The sequence below is a fragment of the Triticum aestivum genome, chromosome 5A, assembly GCF_018294505.1.
Source record: "Triticum aestivum cultivar Chinese Spring chromosome 5A, IWGSC CS RefSeq v2.1, whole genome shotgun sequence".
Taxonomy (NCBI): domain Eukaryota; kingdom Viridiplantae; phylum Streptophyta; class Magnoliopsida; order Poales; family Poaceae; genus Triticum; species Triticum aestivum.
In genome coordinates, this window is record NC_057806.1 from 644,694,224 (window position 1) to 644,705,857 (window position 11,634).

An 11,634-nucleotide genomic window follows, 5' to 3' on the forward strand; every position below is an offset into this window, starting at 1 on the left:
AGTCTGTGAAATTGTAAAGGATAAGGAATTGTCTTCATAAGTTTCAAGGGCTCCCCCTGAAGATGTGCATATAAGTTAATTTGCTTTTGGAATGCAAATGCACATGGCAGTTTGTACTTGTGGAGATCCAATTCAGCTTATGATGACAATCCACTATGCATGTGAAAGTATATGAAGATAATGACATGCATAATGGAAAATGGACGTCTGCAGAATGAGATAAGTGCGGAATTTATCGTCGCACATGCGGAATTTATCTTCGCAAACAGGGTGGCAAACAAGTAGCAGACGACCATCGAGTTTTAGTGTTACAACTCAAAAAACTAAATGAAGCAAAAACGAGAGTTGTAAGCACGAAGCAAAATATAGCAAAACATAAAGCACCTGCCCATATGGACCCGCTTGAAGACTATCAACCCATATGCTTCTCCCCCTTTTGTTAGCAAGGACCAAAAATGTTTGAAGACATAGAGTGTCTACTCGTTCCCAGGAGCAGCAGGGTCGTTGGAGGTGTTTGGCGGTGCAGAAGAGCTTGGAGGTGCTGAAGCAGGTGGCGGTGATGTAGCATCGTCTTCTTCATCAATGATTCTGGCAGTGACTGTGGCAGCAGATGAAGAAAACTCAGAGTCTTCAAGTGATGGTGTGTTGCGCATCACAACCCTTCTAGGAGGTGTGGTGTCAAACTTGAATCGCTTAGCGAAGCCATCCTCTTCAAGTTCAGCTTTAGTACACATCATTGATAGCCCTTTCCATGTACGACGACAGGTTTCATGAGTGACGAAAGCATTCTTGGTGGCAAGATTTCGAAGACGATTAACATCCACCAAGAGGCTTTTCATCTGACGCTTTAGCCAGTCGTGATGCCTATCTTGTTTTTGATGAAGGGCCACAAGAAGCTCTCGGTTATTGAGAACACGAGCGCGCTTCTTGGGTCTGGAAGCAGTTGCACTATCAGTGGCTTCAGTTAAAGCAGGGTGTGGCGCACGTGTAGTGCCAGCCAAAGGATACACCCTGGAGATGGCTTCAACACCTTCATCGTTTTGAGTGAAGCTCTGGTGTTCTGCATTCTGAAGACTCAAAGGTTGCTTGGCTGGCTCAGGATATATAGCTTCAGCAGAGGTATCCACATCTGGCAAGAAGATCCGATGGTTGCGGGCTGAGGGCTGATATGAGATCGCAGAGTGAAGCTTGATCAGTCTCATTAACCAAGGAGCATAGAACTTTAAACCAAACAGATCTGAGCCTGATGCAGCGAGTTGGCGTATGAAGAAACTTGTACGTTGAAGCATTTGCCATGAAGGATACAGAATATCAGAGTCTTCATTGCACCCTCGGTCTTGGCATTTGGAGAGTGCCCTTTAATAGGCCAGAGAGTCCGCCGGATAATGTGATAGATGGTTCTGGGCAGGTACTCAAAGTCTTCAACAAAGAACTCTGTTGGATAAGGAGCATCATGGGGCAATGGCTTCATCATGGAGAGCATCTGACTCATATTTGGTTCAGGCCTCTAGAATATGCTCTCAAGAGCTTCAGTGTGTAGTGGACAGCCTTCCTCGAAGAGTTCGCCAGGAGTGGGCAGGCCGGTGAGCTCAATGATATCGAATGCTTTGGCTTCGTGATGGACATTGCCGGTCATCCACTCCAGGGCCCAAGTCTTCGGATCTCTGTTGTCTCCTTTGATGTGTAGGGTGGCATAGAATTGCAACAGAAGCTCTTCATTCCAGTGCTCTTCATCAGTTATAAACTACAGCAGACCCACTTGCTTGAAGCAATCCAGCGCTTCCTCTAAGCAGGGCAGACCGGCAATGGCTTCAACATCAAGGCGCTTGTGCGGGAAGATGTGACCTTGGTTGTATAGGATGCATGAATAGTAGCTGCGCTGAGGATAGCTCCAGAACCTATCTGATGAAATCCTTTCCCTTGAATAGGGGTTCTTGGAGCTGTTGAAGAACGTATTGTCTGCCTTGAAGCTATTGATGTCAAAGGAGCCAGGTGCTGATGCAGGACCTGGGAACCTTGGCAGCCTTGGGACTGGCTTCTGAACATGAGGCCTGTGCTCAACATAGTAATCAAATTGAGGACCTGCAGCAGACTCAGGAACAGAAGTGTCTGGATCAGTAGCTTCGCTGTCTGCTGAAGCTTTTGGTGGGGTGGGCTCCACATTGGCTTCAGTGTTGGTTGTGGCAGCCTCAACATTTTTAGCCTCCGCTTGACTAGCTGGAGGGTCAGTCACAAGCACGTTCTCCTGGAGAACTGCTTCTTGGTGGAGCATAGGAGTAGGCTCTTGTGGTGCGTCTTCTGTGGCTGATGCAGCCGGAATGTCTTCAGCATAGACTTGAGGCCTTGGACCTTTGCGAAGCCTGCGGAATGCAGACGACGCCTGTGGGGTTGGAGTGGGCTGGGCCTCATTGTCTTCTTCCTCTTGAGGGCGATCCGCCCATGACGCATCTTGAGCAATTGGCGTCAGAGGACGACCAATGCTGATGAGCTCGCTTTGTTCATACTGAGGAAGGGCTACATCATCTTGTACATTGTCCTGATGACCAATGTCTTCAGCAGCAATGGGGTCGGCTGCTGGTATGTCTTCAGCTTCAGGAGCCTCTGTGGAAGCAGGCTCATGAACTGTCAGTTGTTGTTCTGCGTTGGGGTGAACCATAGAGATAGGTTCAACTATCAAGGGCTCTGTGGGAGCAGCCCAAGATTTCTTGATCTTTCGCTTCTTCTTGCTGGGGGCAGTAGGAGAGGCTTCAGAGCTTTTCCTCTTCCTGGCTTCAGCCTCAGCAGTTCTTGTCTTCTTGAGCTCTGAAGCTGTTGACCGGCTCTTTGGCTTCGAGCCAGTCGTTGCAGTTGGGAAGACAATTGGAACTGCTTCTTGCCTAGGTGCCTCTGGTTCAGCCATAGCAGGCTTCTTCTTCTTCTTCGCGGCCATCTTGGGGTTGATGCCAGGACGCCCAAGTGCCTTGCGCTTCTCAGCCTCATTGTAGGCTTGTACACATCTTTCAGCCAGAGACTTCATCCGCTCATGTGAGCCCTGAGCTTCTGCACGCTTCTTCAGAAAATTTTCCTTGAGCTCATGCAACATGGTCTTGAAGCTCTTCACTTCTTGCACGCTGAGCTTGGCCATATTCTTCTTGAACTGAGCCTTTTCATGATCAATTTTCTGCTTCAGTTTAACAATGCACTGGGCAATGGCAAGTTCTGAAGCAATTACGCCTTGGAAGGCAACGCTGAGGCCAACAGGCAGCTGCAGATCTTAGAAGCTGATGTTTGGTGTGGCAAACCATTCATCGATGAAGTTGTGGATGATGGCGACATCAAAGAGAGGCAAATTGTTGAAGATTTCAGCTTCTTCTTTGCTCTTGATGAGCTGCTCTAGAGCGTCATCTCCAAGATCTTCATCACTTGACAGATCAATGGCTTCGCTGCGCAGAATGGCAGCAGCTGTGAGCTCTTTGCCGGTGTGTGGCTGAGGCACCTTGGCCTTCTGGGGCTTGGAGACGCGGGATACGTCTTCAGACTGCACACTGTTTTCAGGAGGTGCAGTTGCCAATGGCTTCGCCCTTGAGATTTTTGATGAAGGGGTTGGCTTTGAAGCTTTTGGCTTCTTCGACTGCTTTGGCTTCGGTACAGCAGGAGCTTCATCAGACTCAGAGTCAGCTAGAGGGTCATTCACGGCAGTCCCTTGGACTAAGATGCGGGTGATGAGACCCTCAAGATTGGCATACGGACCGATGATATTGGGTTCTGCGTAGCGTGTGCCATCTGCCCTTGGTGCTGAGGGACCAGGGTTGAAGTCTAACCCCGACTTCTTCTTGTTCTGCTTCGCTGATTGTTGGGCAAACTGGAAGTTGCGCTTGAATAGATTGTCGTCACGACACAGAGTAGTGATGACGGATGTGCATCATCAGGCTGTGGCCCACGAACCATGCATGGATAGAAGCTTTGGGCAATAGCTTCATCTCTGGACCTGGGTACAAGGTTTTTGTATAAGATGTCTCCCCACGGTCTTTTGATGGCACTTTTCTCAACATACTCTTGGGTTGTGAAGCGGTATTTGAACCATTATTCAGCCCAATAGCGTCGAATCCATTGGATTCGGGTCTTGCGCTGCCCATAATTCTCTTCAGGATCTGTTTTATACATTTCTGCCAGGTCTTCAGGCAGATCTTTGGAAGTTCCTTCACGTCGTTGTCTGCCCCCCTTCCTTGCTGCTGCTTCTGAAGCCATAAACTTTAACTTGAAAGGCTTCAAAACTTTCAAAGGCTTGAAAGGCTTTCTTTTGCTAGACCAACAGGAACTGGCTTCAGGAGAATTTATGTGATGCTGTAGGAATTCTGCAAATGAATGCAGACTATGAGAACCGAAGGATTCTCCCACGGACATGTACCTGTGACAGCATTAAGGTGCGAGGGAAGGGGAAGAGGTCATATGCATTCTCAGAAGGTTTTGAAGATTAATCAGTTTAGAAGACATTGACCTCATCGTGCGAAGACATACACTCATAGATAAGAAGTTGGTTCAAGATTTGTATGAACCCACAGATCAGTACAAGTGAGGAATCTAACTACTTCATGAAGCACAAGTGAATATACTAGGCATGTTATGAGATGCAGATTGAGAGATCTAACTTGTGTGAAGATAAACTTCTTATGGTAGAAAGTGACAGAACCATGAGATCAAAAGGGGCTGTAAAAAGAAGTTTTATTTACCACACTTGGAACTGCTAGACGGAAGTGGGAGATGATGCCGAGCAGTTCAGTCCTCCGTGCCCTAACTTGGCGACGGAAGACACCTACAGCAACGGCGGAGAGAACGATGTTCGCGGTCAGCGTGAGGACGGCGTCGGAGAGGTTGCGGCAGCGAAGCACTTCGTAGCCGGTGTCGTCGAGAGCTAGCGGTGGCGCTAGGGTTCGTGCGAGGGTGGAAGAAGGAGATAATGACCGCGGTAAGTGTGAATTTATAGGCACAGGGGCGGCACTGTGCTATTACACAGGTTCCCCTGGCGATTCGCATCTGAGGAACGCGTGGCCTGTTTGCGGAAGTTTGGGGTTTGTTCCACGTCCCACGCACGCCTGGATTGTCGGGCGGTCGTTCCTGTTTCTCCGAATTTTATGTGGAGGAATGAGCATTGAAAACGGACTTTATGGTTGTCTCTATATCTTCTGCTGACAAGGACGCAGTGAAGACATTCGACAGTTTCAATAGAATGCATATGACTTGGAGAGATAGAATTTGAGATAGAAAGCATAGAGAGATTAGGGTCCGATCACATTCACTTAGTTCAAAAGATTCAACCAAGAAGACATAGCTATAAGTGAATGCTGTAGAGGACAGAACACTAGTATGTATACATCTATATAATCAACGTAGTGAAGATAATCATGAAGAAATGTTGAGTTCGAAGCCAAACCAAATGTGAAGATATTGCAAGGTAACGCCATGAGTGAAACACTTCAAAATAGAACGTTTGGTGGTGGCGTTACCCATCGTATAGGAAGTATTAGACCCAGACACGGTGCACAATTATCGTAGCGCTCCGAAGTCAAATTCCACATTAATGTATTCACACTTAGAATGTATGTCTTCATTGATTGAAGATATACTTTACTTTGTGCGTTGCACATCTAAGTCATCATATGCATAAGTGTTAGGATGTGTGCCTGATCACAGGACATTTGAGGATTCCAGGATATTTAGCTCACACCGTAACTTGCAAAATCTCTTCTCATCCAAGGGCTTGGTGAAGATATCTGCCAATTGTTCTTTAGTGTTGACGTGTATGATATCAATGTCTTCCTTCACAACATGATCTCTAAGAAAGTGATGACGAATTTCAATGTGCTTTGTCTTCGAGTGCTGAACTGGGTTGTTGGCAATCTTGATGGCACTTTCGTTGTCGCAGTAAAGTGGTACTTGCTTCAGATGAATGCCATAATCCTTGAGTGTTTGCCTCATCCACAGAAGCTGAGCGCAGCAAGATCCAGCAGCAATGTATTCAGATTCAGCAGTGGAGAGAGATACACAGTTCTGCTTCTTTGAAGACCAACATACAAGTGATCGTCCTAGAAAGTGACATGTGCCTGATGTAGACTTGCGATCAACTTTGTCACCAGCATAATCAGCATCCGAAAATCCAACCAAATCAAACTCTGAGCCCTTTGGATACCATAATCCTAGAGTTGGGGTGTGAGCCAAATATCGAAGAATCCGCTTCACAGCTAAGTGATGCGACTCCTTTGGTGCCGCTTGAAATCGAGCACACATGCAAACACTAAGCATAATATCTGGCCTAGATGCACATAAATAAAGCAAAGAACCAATCATGGAGCGGTATACCTTTTGATCGAACTCTTTACCATTGTCGTCAGGACCTAGATGATGTTTGGCTGGCATTGGTGTTGTGAAGCCTTTGCAGTCTTGCATACCGAACTTCTTCAGGCAATCTTTGATATACCTCTCTTGAGATATGAAGATGCCATTGCGTTGTTGTCGTATTTGAAGACCAAGGAAGAACTTCAGCTCCCCCATCATGGACATCTGATATTGCTCTTGCATCATATATCCAAACTCTTCACTGTACTTCTGATTGGTGCAGCCGAAGATAATGTCATCCACATATATTTGGCACACAAACAGTTCACCATCATATGTCTTCATGAAAAGAGTGGGATCCAGGGAACCAGGTATGAAGCCTTTGCTCTTCAGGAAGTATTTGAGTGTGTCATACCAGGCCCTAGGGGCTTGTTTGAGGCCATACAGTGCCTTGTTGAGCTTGTATACCATGTCAGGATGTTTTGGATTTTCAAAGCCAGGCGGTTGTGCAACATACACTTCTTCTTCAATCTTGCCATTGAGAAAGGCACTTTTCACATCCATTTGATATAGAAGTATGTTGTGATGATTTGCATAGGCCAGCAGAATGCGTATGGCTTCAAGCCTAGCCACGGGAGCAAATGTTTCATCGAAGTCAATGCCTTCCACTTGAGTATATCCTTGAGCAACAAGACGAGCTTTGTTTCTGACAACTTGACCATGCTCATCTTGTTTGTTGCGGTATATCCATTTGGTGCCTATTATGTTGTGCTTCCGTGGATCAGGATACTTAACCAGTTCCCATACATTATTCAGCTCAAACTGTTGAAGCTCTTCTTGCATAGCTTGAATCCATTCAGGTTCCATGAAGACTTCTTCAACTTTCTTGGGTTCTGATATTGAGACGAATGCGAAGTGCCCACAGAAATTTGCTAGCTGAGTTGCCCTTGAACGAGTGAGTGGACCAGGCGCATTGATGCTGTCAATTATTCTGTCAATCTGCACTTCATTGGCAACACGAGGATGTACAGGGCGAAGACTTTGCTCTTGCTGATCTGTGTTGTTGTTGGGAGGAATGTCTTCAGGCTGAGCATTGTCTTCATGTTGATCAGGTGCTGAAATCATAAGTTCTTCTTCAGGATGAGCTTCAGAAGGTATAATCTCTCCAGTTCCCATTAGCTTGATTGATTCACTAGCTGGAATCTCATCTAGCACATTTGGCAGTTGCTCTCTTTGTGAACCATTTGTCTCATCGAACCGCACATCCACTGTTTCAACCACTTTGTAATGAAAGAGATTGAAGACTCTATAGGAGTGTGAATCCTTTCCATATCCAAGCATAAAGCCCTCATGTGCTTTTGGTGCAAACTTTGAGGTGTGGTGTGGGTCCTTGATCCAGCACCTTGCGCCAAATACTCTGAAGTAACTGACATTTGGCTTCTTGCCAGTTAGGAGTTCATAAGATGTCTTGTTCAGAAGCTTGTGAAGATAAACACGATTGATTGTATGGCATGTAGTGTCAATGGCTTCAGTCCAGAATTTTCTTGGAGTCTTGTATTCATCTAGCATTGTTCTGGCCATCTCAATGAGTGTTCTGTTCTTGCGTTCGACGATGCCATTCTGCTGTGGCGTGTACGGAGCTGAGAATTCATGTGTGATGCCCAAGGTATCAAGATATGTATCAAGGCCAGTGTTCTTGAATTCAGTGCCATTGTCACTTCTGATGTGTTTTATCTTGGCGCCAAAATTGTTCATAGCACGATTGGCGAAGCGTCTGAAGACATCCTGCACTTCAGTCTTGTAAAGGATTATGTGCACCCAAGTATATCCAGAGTAATCATCAACAATGACGAAGCCATGGAGGCAAGCAGTAGTAGTAAAAGTTGAGTAGTGAGTGGGGCCGAAAAGATCCACGTGGAGCAGTTCGAAGGGTTGAGTAGTAGTCATGGTTGTCTTCGAAGGATGTTTTGCCCTTGTCATCTTCCCTGCTTCACAGGCACCGCATAAGTGATCTTTCTTGAACTTGACACCCTCGATGCCTATGACATGCTTCTTCTTCGCAAGGGTGTGGAGGTTCCTCATGCCAGCATGCCCAAGCCTCCGATGCCAAAGCCAGCATTCTAAAGCTTTTGCAAGAAGACATACTGCAAGTTGTGGCCCTGCTGAGAAATCTACCACGTACATATCATCTTTTCGATACCCTTCAAACACTAGAGACTTGACAGATTCCATTAGTACTAGGCAACGATATTTTCCAAACATTACGATCATGTTCAAATCGCAAAGCATTGAGACAGACATTAAGTTGAAGCCAAGGGATTCAACAAGCATGACTTTATCCATGTGTTGATCCTTTGAGATTGCAACTCTACCTAGACCCAATACCTTACTTTTACCAGTGTCAGCAAATGTGATGTGGCTCTTGTCGTATGAAGGTAAGGTTGAGTCCATAAGAAGGCTTCTTTTGCCAGTCATGTGATTTGTACACCCACTGTCAATAATCCATTCTGAAGACTTTGAAGACGCTGGTGTCGTACCCTACAGTGCAGTTAGGGGGATAGGCTTCACGAAGAGAATTGTGAAGCAAAAACATTTGACGAACCAGTGGGTTATGAAAACTTAGATCCAGATTAGGACTAATAGGGAGAGTAGCATGCGATTCAGGAACGAAGTACATAATGATGCCATTCGGGCATTTTATCTTGCGCCCTACAAGATTTTTAAGGTCCCCAGCAATAGCGTCAGAAGATTTTGTTTTTCTGCTGGAGACCTTTCCCTGCAAAAGAGAGTTAAGCTTTCTTAACCACCCACATCTTCAAGGGTGGCTTAGAAGCAATAAGTCTAAGTGCAGCATCTGAGAATTTTGGCTTTGAAGCCTTAGCAAACAGTCTTGCAGGTGGACAATAATACTCATAGGAATAAGCAGAATAATTTTTGGTCATATGAACATGACGGTTTGATGAACCGCTCTCATATTCATATGCCTGAGTATGGTTTCCCTGCAAAACATTTGCGTTAGTGTGACTCAGGTGAGTCCTCTGTTTGTATGAAGCCTTTGGACCGTATGAAGCCTTTGGTCTGAGGTTTGTCTTCTTCAAGTGAGGTGTCATGAAGACATTCACGGGAAGATTTTCTAGACACTTTTTCGGAACCCAGATCTTCTTCATAGGCGGTCCATTCCTGCAGTTAGTACCAATGTACCTGGCAAACACTTCACCATTCTGATTCTTAAACAGTTTATAGTTTGCATCAAAGGATTCATCAATAATAATGGGGTTAGCACATGTGAAGCCAGATAAATTGGATGGATCTGCTGAAGGTTCCTTTGCAGCAACCCATGTGGTTTTGGGGTACTGCTCAGGTTTCCAGTAAGAGCCATCTGCATTTATTTTCCTTACAAACCCAACACCCTCTTTCCTAGGGTTTCGGTTCAGAATCTGCTTCTTGAGGACATCACATAATGTCTGATGTCCTTTAAGACTTTTGTACATCCCTATTTCAAGCAATGTCTTCAACCTAGCATTCTCATCAGTAATAGCAGTGGTATCCTCAGCAGAGGGGTTAGTTACCACATCAACAGTTGAAGATATTGCAACAGTAGTAGCAGTGGAACATTCAGCAACAGAAGTAGCATTATCACGCTCAATGCATTTAAGACATGGTGGTTCAAATCTTTCCTGAGCGGAACTGATCTGTTCGGCGCGAAGTGATTCGTTTTCCTTTTGAAGATCTTCATGAGCCGCTCTCAATTTCTCAAGTTCTTGCTTCCTTTGAAGATAATCATAGGAAAGCTTTTCATGAGTTGTTGAGAGAGTATCAAGACGATCTTCAAGTTCCTGATACTTAACGTGAAGATTTTTTATGTCTTCAATTAAGGATTCAGATCGAGTCATTTCAGCACCCAACAGATCATCGCTTCTGTCTAACAGTTTTTGAATATGTTCCATAGCTTTCTGTTGTTCAGTTGCAATTTTAGCAAGTGTTTTGTAGCTGGGTTTTGAATCACAGTCAGAGTCATCGTCACTAGATGTTTGATAGCGAGTAGTGCATGTGTTTACCTTGGCACCGCGTGCCATGAAGCAGTAGGTAGGAGTGGAGTCGTTCTTGTCATTTGCATCAGTGTCGGTGATGAAGTCATTGTCTTCAGTGTTGAAGATGGACTTGGCGACGTATGCTGTAGCCAGACTCGCAATGCCAGAATCAAACTCCTCCTCAGATTCCACCTCTGCCTCCTCAGAAGTGGACTCCTCCTCTGAATCCATTTCCTTGCCAACAAATGCACGTGCCTTGCCAGATGAGCTCTTCTTGTGTGATGAAGACTTTGAGGAAGACTTGGAAGAAGACTTTGAGTATTTCTTCTTCTTCTTGTCGTCAGAATCATATTCCTTGCTCTTCTTCTTCCTTCTGTTCTCATTGTCCCACTGTGGACACTCAGAGATGAAGTGTCCAGTTTTCTTGCACTTGTGACATGTTTTCTTCTTGTAGTCATGAGCAGAAGCTTCATCATTCCTTGAGCTTGATCGTGAAGATTTTCTAAAGCCTTTCTTCTTGGTGAATTTTTGGAACTTCTTCACTAGCATTGCAAGTTCCCTTCCAATGTCTTCAGGATCATCAGAACTGCTGTCAGATTCTTCTTCAGATGAGGAAACAGCTTTTGCCTTCAAGGCACGAGTTCGCCCATAGTTTGGACCGTAGATATCTCTTTTCTCAGAAAGCTGGAACTCATGTGTGTTGAGCCTCTCAAGTATGTCAGACGGATCGAGTGTCTTGAAATCAGGACGTTCTTGAATCATCAGGGCTAGGATGTCAAACGAACTATCAAGTGATCTCAGCAGCGTCTTGACGATTTCATGTTTGGTGATCTCAGTGGCGCCGAGGGCTTGAAGTTCATTTGTGATGTCAGTGAGCCGGTCAAATGTGTGCTGGACATTCTCATTGTCATTTCGCTTGAAGCGGTTGAAGAGGTTGCGAAGAACACTGATTCTCTGATCTCTCTGGGTTGAGATGCCTTCATTGACCTTGGAGAGCCAGTCCCAGACCAGCTTGGATGTCTTTAAGGCACTCACACGGCCATACTGTCCTTTTGTCAGATGACCACAGATGATATTTTTGGCAGTAGAGTCCAGTTGAGTGAACTTCTTGACATCAGCAGCAGTGACACCTTCTCCAGCCTTGGGAACGCCGTTCTCGACGACATACCATAGGTCGACGTCAATGGCTTCAAGATGCATGCGCATCTTATTCTTCCAGTAGGGATATTCAGTTCCATCGAAGACGGGGCACGCAGCGGAGACTTTGATTATCCCTGCAGTCGACATAGCT